The sequence below is a fragment of the Coptis chinensis genome, chromosome 6 (genome assembly GCF_015680905.1).
Source record: "Coptis chinensis isolate HL-2020 chromosome 6, ASM1568090v1, whole genome shotgun sequence".
NCBI classification, from domain to species: domain Eukaryota; kingdom Viridiplantae; phylum Streptophyta; class Magnoliopsida; order Ranunculales; family Ranunculaceae; genus Coptis; species Coptis chinensis.
In genome coordinates, this window is record NC_141461.1 from 79,510,220 (window position 1) to 79,523,219 (window position 13,000).

Below are 13,000 nucleotides of genomic sequence, written 5' to 3' on the forward strand. Positions count from 1 at the left end.
GATCGGGCTTCAGTCTCAAGTGATGGATACTCTTGGTGATATCCAGGGGCAGTTAGCCTCCACGGAGCTCAGATCGCGACGACGTCGCAGACTCTCCGGTTCTTCTTCCCGCAACCCGAGGATTCTGCTACAACATCTGAGGATCATCAGTAGCTAGATTTATTTTTTCCGGTCTTGTATAATATTTATATCAGATAGTTTATTTACGTGTTTGCAATTTCCAGCTTAATAGTAGATGGTTCCTAAATATTTCTATCTTGATATATTAGTTATATCTAATATTATAGTATATAGATAGGAATATATATTGGTAATAATAAATTATATATATAAATATATATTTTAAATGTCATACTTAAACAACAATTTTAACGTAAACTAACGTTTTATAAAACAGTCAGAAAACGGTCATGAACCACATCTAAAAAACGTCAGAAAACGGTCATGAACCACATCTAAAAAACGGTCAGAAAACGGCAAGTTTCTTTCTATAAATAAGTTCAACTCTTCCTCCATATTCACTCATTTCATATTCTTCCCTCTACACTTCTTATTCTAAAAAAACGTTTTTAGATCACTCCAAGCTCAAGATTCATGGATACACTAGAAAAGTTTGAGCAGCAGCAGATTGAATATGCTACTCAAGTCTTCATGCTCGGTTGTTTTATTATAGTCATGTTGTTAATGTGGCATATAGTTCTATCTAACATTTAGGTTTGTATTTAAGTCATCCTATCATTGTGTTGTGTTTCCATACCGTTATACGTTCTTACATCTTATTGTAATCGTATACCTACATTTTCCTTGTCCTTCTACTTACGTTTTTCTTTAAAAAAAAAAAAAAAAAACAACAACAACAACAACAACAAAGGGGGCACTCCTTGTCACATGCCCCATTCTTCTCATCCACACTACATCCACTTTTGCGCATATCTTAGAAGATACACGTGGTCTAACTATCCTGTGACACCTCGAAATGTATCTTTTACATTTCGGATGGGTGCCTATTTATAACAAGGATAGACACCTCAAAAATTTAACTTCCCTTTTTCAAAACTAATTTTCCACCACTCCATCTTTAATGGCCCTCACTCGAAGTTTCGTGCCCAAGAAAAATTTTATGGAAAATTTCCAAAATGGTCTTTTTCATCCTTTTTTTGACACTGAAATATTACATCGAAGATGGTACCCTCTTTTACACCATAAGCAAGCATTTTATTCCAGAGAATTGGTCTTGTTATTTTATAAAAGCGGTTATTTCCAAAACGGACAATTCTTTGTCCGTGCTAACGGATGCGAACATGAATTGACTATGGAAATCATCTCTGAGGTACTTCAAATTCCTATTACAAACCAAGGAGTCCACCTTCAGGATTCACCTTTCGATAATATCCGGCATCTGATGTTTGCAACTATCCTTCACGGCGAATACAACCGAAAAAACCGTATTGTTTATCAGAGATCTTTACAAAAGAACCAATTATCTGTGATCCAATGGGTAGCTCATAATGTCCTAGGCACGTCTAAGACTTCCGAAATAACCAAACCCCTCCTCCATTTACTCTGGGTCTTGCAGAGTAACTGCAATGATTTTTGCATTATTAAATTTCTCTGGAATGCGATCGCACGTGCCAGGAAAAAGGCATCTCCTTTACCAACCATTGTGACACTTATCATGATACATTGGGGTTTTTCTAGTACTTCTCCTCATACACCTCTTCGAACAGCTAACATTCTTACCATTCACTCAGTATGTAGGAATGGATTCTCGAACCCCGACGCGTTGCAAAAACCATGTCGGTCGCAGAACCAACGAAGATTGTTCCAATCCGACAACATCTTTACTGAAAATGCATTATGCAACGTATTTAATCCCATGGAAGGGCTTCGCTTTAATTCAACAAGGACCGATGACATTATTCAAACGCGTCGAAACATTATTATCACCAACTTTCTTGAATTTCAGACTGCGGACAATAAACGAAGAGGAACAAGCACAATTCTTGCAATACCACAACCAAACTCTTGGCAAATCACACTCTCATAATGGAGAACCACGAGATTTTACTGCATTTAAAAAGCAAAAGTTGCAACAGTCGCTGTAACGGATTGACAAAGATAGAAAATCTTATAAACGGATCCCTCCCACAAAAGGATCCTCGCCAAGCTACTTGGGCCAATGAAACCATTTAAATTTTGCAATTTTATATTATTTATCATTTTCTTTTTAGTTTTAATTTTCGTGATGGTAATTTGTTTTTACTTAATTATTCTCATCATACTCTAATGTTTGTTTATCATTGTCTAAACAGTCACATTTTTTTAACACAATGGAAGCTCCAAAGATGATTCCGAACAATCTTTCCATTCATTGCTGAATTCTCCCATATATGGACATCTTTTCGAGACTACATCACTCAAGTTGGTTGGAACTCTCTCATTCTACACCCGAGCGGACATACTCCCCGTGTTTGGCAACTTATTTTATGATAACATGGAAGATCTACCACCGTGTCCAGGGGTTTCCCTTTGAATGGTTTTACACTACGTATTGGTAACACCCGACACGCTTTTATGAGCCAACAAAAAGCTATGGCTCTAGACCTTCCTCCTCTTCAGCCAGATCTCCCCATTCAATACATGATAGAGAATGACCTTAATGACTATTCTAGGGAAGATTTTGCTGCCCGGTATGGCGATGGCCTTGCCCACGTCAAAGAACGTGCCGAAGCTGGCCGATGGCCGGAATTCACTATTCCACTAGCCAGTATGACCATGAATGTTGGAAGTGCCATGTTATTTATTCTTCCGAACATCATGGGGGATTGGCATTTTTCCACTCCATCAAAGTCAGCGTGTAAGACATTCCATGTATTGTCCAAGCAACATACCACCTTCGACATTACAGAACTAGTAATTGAGAATCTTAAGAAGGCTCGGTCTTTTTTTCGACACTATATATCCCCCCATTCACAAAGATGCGGGATAGTAAGGACGTACTTCCCTGAGTTTGCAACCACCTTTCAGGACTGGGTAAAGGTCGACTCTATGTGTCCAACAAACAAGATAATTCGTTCTTTGCGATTTTGGACATGGACACGCCCTGCAAGGTATCTTAAGAAAGTTCGTTCTTTCCCTAATGATGATAAAATGATAGCTCATCTAGACAATGCAAAGAAGAGGAAGTGGAGTGAAGTCTGGAAAGCTATAATAGATTGGTGGGATGCGAAGGAATGGCATTTCTACAGGGACGAGGCAAGGAGGGACTATCCCCCAGTTCAAGGTTGGGGCAATGTGAGTTGATGCATGTACATATTTGTTTTACGTTTTGATGTGAAATAAATAAATAACCTAACGATGTGCTACTCTAACAGTGTGCTTCTACTTTTATGATGTATAATATATAGTGTGTTACAATAAATTTCTGTGGAAGATGTCAGCTTTATTTTTGCTCAAAGCCTCTCATGTATACTATTTCTTCCACTTAACACTTTGAGGACACAGTGTCCGACTGTTTGGGGGTGGTGAGAACTTTTTGCAAAAATTAGGCATGCATAGTTGTATATAGTTTACTTAATGTCTAAATAAACGTATTTAGTGACAAATTCTCGTTTCCCTTTCTATGATGAAAAATATTTAGAAATCTCCCCCTAGCATCAGAATCAGGACTTGTTCTTAGAAACTTAATTTAATACGTATGCAATAGTTTTTACATCTTTTCATAAGCATTCATGCACTGACTATCATTAAATGTACACAACAGTAAGTTTCTGGGACCCACGGTTAGACAACTTAGTTTCCATATCCTGTAAGAATCTAACCAAAAGCCTCAAAATGTATGATATATGAGTAATAACATAGAGGAGTAGTTCTTCCGAATAGAGAAGTTCACACGTCTACTTACTTGATCACTACCCAAATCCTAGGCGAGAATTTAGGCCTTCTTTGGATCGATATAGCCAAAAATTCACACATGTAAAAAAAAAATTACCGCTAGTCGCCCCATTGAACCTTTCATTAATACTTTCTACTTCACCAAAAAAAAATCATTACCCATCTAATAACCACAAATAAATAAGCCTACCTAGATGATGAGTATGAGAAATAGGATGAAGTGCATAAAAATGAAGAGAAAAACCTTATCGCAAATCAAAATCAGTTATATGTTTCAGAAGAAAAGAAAAAGAACAAAATAGAAATATGTTTCCAAAAATCAAAAGAAATGTCAAGGTTAGAATTCCCCCCCAAAAAAATCAAATCAAAAGGGAATACAAAAGCTTGAAAAATCCAAGTATGGAAACCCATGTTAGAAGCAGGAAAGAAAATAAGGATTCTCTAGTATAAATATCTCGAAGACCTTATTCTCTCATACTTATCATTTTTGAACTTTCCATTCTATTTTCTTCTACACTACCACCTAAGCCCCATAACACCTAATAAAGACCTCTAGCTCAATTAGGAATAGGATAGTGTGATAATAAGTAGTAGTTGTGACTTCTCGACCTCGGCTCCTCTAACTGTCATTGAGTATGTGAGGAAATGTGTGCCCACTGCACACTGGAGATAGCAAAGCTTGAGTGGAAAAATAAGAGAGAAATTGTGTTTCGACACATACCTGTGAGAACCTAATTAAGGACGCTATCCAAAGGATCCAGAAACAGCCTTGCTCGTACATTTCATTATTAGATTACTGCATGCATGCTCATACGTAGATGTTTCAATTATTGTATGTATATTAACTTGAATTTCGAAAGAATAAAATCCTTGTTTCCCCTGCTAGTGAGATGTCTAGATACCTGAGATTAATTAAGGGAACAACCCTTTGTTACTGAGTCGTTGTAGTATAAATGAAGTTTGTGAGTATCTTCTCTGGAAAACTCTCACGAGGCTATAACTCGTCCACTAGGGAATTCCTAATGGTTCAAGGCCTTGTTGCATACTCTGTCAATGCAACCGCGACTCTGCGAAATGAGATTTAGCTTAGGACAACACATTTTTGACCACTCATCGCTTTAATGTCTCTTCTTTGCTTTGAGGACAAGCAAAGCTGTTTGTTTGGGGTGGTGTGATAAGCACCCAAAACTGTAATATTAAACCCCGAGAGACATAGCATTTTGGTTGATTATGTGTTTAATAATCATGTAATAATTATATTTTCGTACTTTTGCAGGTTTCCGCAATTAAAATAAATATAGTGATAAAACATGCATCGAAGTACGGGAATACGGGAATATTTGAAGTTTCCCACTCAACCTCCGTGAAGCCCAACAAAGCTTGACTAGAGCCGAAGTTTCCAAAATAACAAAACCAGTGCAGAACGGGCCCACATATAAAGCAGCAGGAAACTTTCGAAGCTCAAATCGATAAATCTAGATGCCGATGTTGGCTAGTGAAGAAGTGCTGCCATACGGCTTACGGGCGAACTCTGCAAGAAGGACAAAAGTCGTAAAAATGCCAAAATCGGCGCCGCCATTGGACACACTAAGTGGACCCATTCTGCGGGCCCAGAAGGCATGACGAGTTAGCATAGGCAGGTGGCAAAGAATGGTTTCAATTTGGTACCACCTGGCAAGAGAGAAAACACATACCAATTCAAACCGTGGGTTTGAATTGAAATGAGCTAACAAACAAAACCTTAAATCGACAAAAGACAAAAAAATTAAAATGATCAAAACAAAACTTTGATTCTCAAAGTTTTGAAGAAATCAATTATCTACCGAACAAAACTCAATTAAATGGGTCTTCAGTCTCCAGCCTATATATATGAGGGGGTCGCCTTCATTATTACCCCTTCAGCATATTAATGCTTTAGCTTCCACCTAGTTAGTTTATTGCTTTAGTACTTACATTCTGTCATTTCCATTCCAACAACTTAAATACTGTAAGTTATTTTACCCTTAATAACAGTCAGTTCTTTTCTAGTTTAATTCCTGTCCTGCATTTATTTACTTAATGTATACAACAAGTTCTATTATTCTTTCTATGACCATGAGCTAATCCCCCCCCCCCCCTCAGGGGGAGGGTTATGCTGCTCGTGTGAAAATCCGGATTGACTCGTTAATATTCTAGAATCACTACTTAGGAATTAGGCATATATTTGATATCCCGGTCCCAAAATGATGAGATCAGTACAAAGTTGGATCATTGATGCTCCAGATCTTTAGCGCGACCTAAAAATGTCTCGCGCGCGACTCTCTGTTGTCAGACAGCTCTCCAATTCGTCCAGCTGATGTGAAATCGAGCCAGGAGCTGAAATAATATACCAGAGATGAGATATTATTGAAACTCCTTATGCTAGTGAAATGCGACCTAGAGATGTGGGCATGCACTAGGGATCAATACTCGACGTCGTCTCCGAACATGAGACGAATTAGAGATGTAGTGATGTAATAGTAAACTGTTGAAAAACGATTTTTGCATGAGCATGATTAACTCTCTCCCTGTTTCTCCACCTTTGTTCACCTACATAAAAATCACCGTAGTAATTTACATTAATTGCATTACCGTAAAATTTATTAAACCAATTAAAAAAACATAAAAATCCTACTCACTAAAAGTTGTAATTCCAATTCCTAAGGTTTGGACGATCCCTTACTCAACCTATCCTACCAAACCCACGTGAGTAAGGTAACTTGACTAAAACGTACGACTATACGGACGTTGGAATTTGGACTTTGCACTTGGGTCTTTGGACTTCGGACTTTGGACTGTGGACCTCGGACTTAAGAAAATAAGTAACTGAAAACCAATAAACGTTCGAGAAAAATACGCGTTTATCAATTATCAATATTCAGGTGCGCGCTTTTCTTTCCACGTGCTTCTTTCTAAAATTCTTTGTGATGAATAAAGATTTTATTCATACTCACAGTCAAAGAAAAAAATTGTATAAGTGGTAGGAAACGACATCCACATGTATTAATATGTTCCGAATTCCCAACTGAGGTGACAATAATTGACCACTTCTTACTGACCAGCCTAACAACTATAACCCTATTAGGTGTGAGAGAGATTTACTCAAGATACCAAAAGAAAAACCGGACTAGATTACAGTGAAAGCATGCTCTTAGTGGTGCATGAAAGACGGCGTGGAAGGCTTGGAACATCCCATAAGGTAACTTTCATAATCAATGTCAGATTATGACTTGGGGAGTTCTATTATACAAGAAGTCTCTTCCAAATGTAAACCAGCATAATGGAGAATCCAATTTCCATTTTCCATTTTTGCATTTTCAAATGGTCGTTCAATACCCATTTTTTCAATGTTGGGTTTCCATCTGTGACAAGATGAAGAGCAGGGAGAGAACAACTTTTATCAAACTTTTTTGTTTCGCTTTTCCTGGAACTTGCTTTCACAATGCTACATCCAATGTGTTAAGTCAAATGACTCCCCAATTTCTTAGCTTATTTGATCCTTTGCTGCTGAACATATAGTGTCTCAGATCAGTACTTTTGATTGCAGGTGAATGCCATAGCCCTTCTGCTTGCATCAACTCCACAATCTGACGATCTCTTATAGGTTTTGTGGGAACTGTGTGGGCTTTCCAAGTATACCTGTCCATCTCTATCTTTTTTAATGTCGGGCGCGATAAACATTACTTTTATTTGAACTGTATTGTTATGGGACCCTAATGACACCTTTTGTAGTTCTGATTCAAGACGGTATGTTTTGTTGGACCTTGGCCCTCGGGCCTTTTCCAGAGGTACATCTTTTGTAAATGCTTCATTTGGAATATTAGTTCTATACTTCAATAAATAATGTATAGTGGCCACATTTTAGTTCCATGCTATGATGGTAGTTTATATATGAGCTTTTATTCTTCGTCATCTCAAGTAAATGTACGTTGGAATATTCTAAATGCTTCCCTTTGGTTTATCAAAGAAGTAATTATGGGTTTTTTGGTTAATTGATTGTGTATGTATTACGGTTGTGTTTTTTCCATAAATTTTGAACCGGTGTTGTGTCATTCTTATTTTCTTACTGTAGATTGGATATTGTCAAATTGTGGTATAAACTATATTAAGATGAATTTAAGGTTGCACAGTAACATCTCCAATTGCTACCAAGTACCAATGCGCACAAAGCAAAATGTAGTCTATTACTGCTTTGTGCATGCTGAACTGCGAAGTTCACCTAACAAGTACTACCATGAGTATGACAAAGGTATCACACCAAAATTGTTTCAGCTGTTCATGAACAGTAGGTAGCATGATTGCTTATGAGGAGTCTTTATATCTTCCCACCATCCACACTTAAAGCTAGTGGCTGGGGTGGTAATTGGTGAGTGAGAACTGATGAGAACCATCATACATAGTGATCATGAGTGCATGATTCTGTATCATAATATAGGCCGTGTTTGATACTTCGATTTGTGGGAATACAATTTGCACACTTATTTATAACCTGAAATCCTATGGATATTAGTGGACAACGTTTACCACTAAAGAACTATAATCTACAGACTATTGAGTAGTGAAAAGTTCGTACAAAATCAAGAGTTTGAGCTAACCTATTAATGTGGAAGTTTTGCAGGGAGTTTATTCCCACCTATCAAAGACACCCTTTAGTTGTTTGGAAATAATATAGTTGGAAATTGATCCCTTAATTTGGTAATTATTTCAACAAAAAGGTGATCTTTTTTGGTATCTATTTGTATTTTGTTATCTTTTTTGTTTGCAATAGAAAGTAGTGTAGTGGGAATGAACATTGTCAATCGGCCCATAATGATTTCAAAAATCACAACATATTTTGAAAATTCTTAGTGTAAGCGATTTGGACAACTTTTTAAGTTTGTAATTGTTATTGTTATAATATTATTTATTTGAATGCATTTGTTAGTCAGTGTTCACAGGGAAGCACATTTACCCTGTTAAGAGGAGACTTAGTCGTTAGCTAATACTTCAGAGCATCTCTCTCTCTCTGGAGTTTTCTTTTTATCCATACATTTAGGCCTTAGCTTGACACCCTTGTGACTCCTGTTCTAAACTTGCAGTTTATGCACTTTGGAAGGTGCCTGAAGTCCTGCCAGCTTTTATGCTCAAGGGGGGCAAGGTATCACATTTTATCATTGGGGGAGCATATTTGATGTTTCCGGGTATTAGTATACCTACTGAAGGAGTTCCTCCTTTTCAAGCCGGGCAATCATGGGCAGTAACAGTCCCCAACAATGTAGCTCCAATTGCAGTAAGCAATTGTTCCATGGACTTCTTTTCTTATTTCTTCCCTGATGTTTTGGTGGAGTTGTCTGTTGAATACTACTGGAATATTTAACAGGTCGGGACGACCACTATGAGTAGCACCGAAGCACTGAAAGCCGATTTGTATGGAAAGGCTTTGCTAATAACCCACTGTTACCGAGATTCACTCTAGCAAGTATACTGAGCAAAATTAATTGTTTTTCCAAGTTGATATCCAAGTCAAAATTAATTGCTGAAATTCAAGGGTAAGTTGTATACAAGTGAGCCTTTATATTTAATTTTTAATTTCTGTAGCATACATGATCCACAATTGTTGATGTTTTTCCCCATCTCCTCGAACTTGGACACTTGGTTGCTTTTTTCTCACCGAAAACCTTCTTGCCTTACATTGGATTGTTACATTGCGCCATGATGAGTTGGGTCAGGTGTGTATATTAGTAATAGCTGCTATTTTGGTGAAGCACCTTAGAGTATATCACTAAGATTTTGGTGGTGATGCAGGAAACACTTCTGACCCTACTACTTCTCAATTACCTCCATTACAATCTATATGATAAGGCAGAAAAGCTTAGATCCTAGGCACCGCATTTTGAAGCACACTCAAATCAGCAGGTAATTTCTATTTCCTCAACCCGTATATTCCTTTTGAGATTCCTGAGATGGTGGTCATGCAATATGGTCTTTGTGTTACAAGTTGTTTGGGATTTACTTTTTGTTTCGTGTGCGTTACTTGATCTATTTGTTAAAAATATAATGAAAATGAAGTTTGTGAGTTAAAGAATACTGCAACTGATGTGGCTGACTTGCTGTTGTGGACACTGTATGAACCATGTATAGGATGTCATTTTTGTTGAGATTTTTATTGAGCTACGTTTATTTTCATGAACGTTATTGTTGAATTGGTAGTGTTCTACCATTTCCATTGGTCACAACCAAGGGACTTACTGCTGTAGTGATATAACAACTTGTTTTGTCATTTCTTATGGAGCATGCTGAGTGTCTTCTCTCGCTGATTAGTTATACAGTCCATCAAGCATTGTTTATTTTCTTCTATGAGGGTGTTATAAACCATCAGGTTTGTGAAACAATGTTGCAGAATGTGATTGATGGTGATTTGTGCGGCGGTTTTCAACACCGCCTCTCTGTTGAGCATAAGAAGATTGCTGATAAGCTGGATAGAAGAACACCGCAGGAGATATTGAAGAAACTCGAGGATGTCCAAAACAAGATCATCTGAATAGGCTTCTGTGTATGCTTGCAAAACTCGAAGAGATGAGAATTATCACATGATACCACTATGTAGAGTTCTGTTACAAAACAATCAGATATAAACTTTTGTGTAGACAAAAAAGTTCAAGTGGAGATAATTCCTTTCATCATTGTAGAGTTTGCTATATGAAAGCATAAACCAGTTTTACTTCTGTTGAAGATGAGAACTTCTAATTTACATAATATAGTTATATTTGGCTGAAAAAGATCATTGAGCTTGATTTGTTTAGAATATCATTCGGATATTTTTTTGTAGACAATGTAGACAAATGTGTTGTATAGTCATGGGCGAACAATGTCAACACCCAATATGTCCATCTTTAAATGGCCATCTTCAGCTCATGGGCTCAGGTTTTGATTGGGCTCTGACCAAGATTCTTATTTCCTACAAAAATAAAAACTTTATAATACTAATTCTGTAGGTAATATCTATCCAATTCACAACATAGAGGAAAAAAAAATATAATCAATCAATGAAAAAAAAACAAAAAAAAAAAAACTTGAACTTGAACCCAAAACCATATTTGAGGATTTTAAGTTTCTTTTTCATGATTTAACATTTGTAAATTGATTATTGTCCACATCATGATAAAATGAAGATGGGAGCGAGGATCTATGGTACAAAACAATAAAATATATTGATAAAATATAAACTAAAAGAATTCGAAATTAATATAATGATGAATGATTCATCTTCTCCAAAATTTGAAAGTTGAATTTGAACTCTTGATATTTGCCCAATGTTCAAACTTGAATATTTAAATTGATGTTGAACTCATAAGTTTTTTATCTCCCAAATTCCTACAAAAGTTAATTATACAAGAGGGATTCTAGCATGCGCTGGCTGTACCGGTACGCATGGCTAAGACACCCTAGATCCAGTATCTTGCCATGCAATACACCCTCACCTTTTGCTGGTGGAGGGCCCAGATTATCGCGTACCCATAATCCAAAGATACTCTAGATTTTGCCTATACAAAATATAAACAAAATTCAAAAATATTAGAGTTAGAGTCTTGAAATTGTGCTTATCATCGGGGTTGGGTCAACAGCTTTTGATACGGTGTGGGTCCGGCAGGTAGACAGGTCAGGTTTGAGCATATAACCTACACCCATAGCCCGACCGTATAGAAATGGTGTCGGGTCAGTACGGGTTTGGGTGGCGGGTGAAGACCGGGTCCCCTACTGGGTGATGGGTCAACGGTTTTTTATTACACTCCTAATTGTGGGCGTTGAAAATCTATAATTAGAAAGTTCAATGCAAACGCACGGCTGTGAAACTAGATAGGGAGTTAAAACAGTTATCAAGTGGTCTGGTTTAGGGGATCCCGACTCTTATAACCCTTATAAAATCCACAATCACGGTACTTCTTCGGTTAAAATCGTTTAATTACAAAGCAAGCATGGGCTGCAAACCATCTCGAGCTTTGCGCTAAGTGACAGCAGGTCTCTGAAAAATCTATTGATCAAGCAAATTTTGTGAGGTTTTGCATTTCTTACTGCTAAATAAGTTGGCAAAGATGGTGAAGAGGATGAGTTTGCAAGTATATTGAGGTACTAATTGTTTTTGTTCATATAGTTTTTTTTTTGGTAACTCATATACTTAAGTTTGATAGTAGCTCATTTTACAAAACATAACCATATCTTCAAAGGTGCTACTTTTTCTAACGTTTGTATTTTTCACTCTCAATATACTTGAATATTGTATAGTTTGAGTTTGGGAGTGTTTTTGTATGCAGCAAATTAATATATTGTGGGGGTATGGCTTTGTTTTGGTGACAGTAGTTAAGGTTATTGCATAAAGTTTGTGTTTTTATTCATTCCAAAATCATGACAATACTGAATTCTTTGTTTTTTATGAAAGGCAAGCAGGGAAAAATTTCAACTTTTTGAGATTAACCAGTTTATTTCGATATTGGCTCACGTAAAAAAAACACACTATAGCTTGCATCTTTATTAGTATGTATCATGATAGAGGTCATTTGTTGTTATAACAATTAGCGTATAAGCTACAATTAGTGTATAAGCATGATTCCGGTGGTTTTGAGTTTACCACCAAACTGGTTAGATTAATGATAATGCCAAACTAATTATTGTGTGGCTCATTTTGTAATATTTTGTATGTTATGCAGCTTAATGTTAGACGGATGATACAATTTATGCATACTTTGTTGCATGCTCTTGGCGATGTTAATTACACAATTGGAAGTTCCACGATAGCCCCATGGTAAAACATTTAATTTAAGATTTATTAGAGGTCTTTATAATGTCCATTTGTTTTTAAACTTTCTCGAGTATTGAGATCATATAAGGTTAAAGTGAATGAAATTGGTCCGCCAGTCAAAATTGCCCAAAGGATCACCTTTGAAGAGAGAGTAACTGAACGAAATAATTTTCACCTACAAAAGTTGGTGGACAAGAAGTAAGAACGACCAAGACCTGAACGCACCGTGGCATGACTAGTGAAATTATAACCGTGGCATGACAAAAGTTGTCCACCAACTCTTGTAGGTGAAAATTATTTCATTCAGTTACT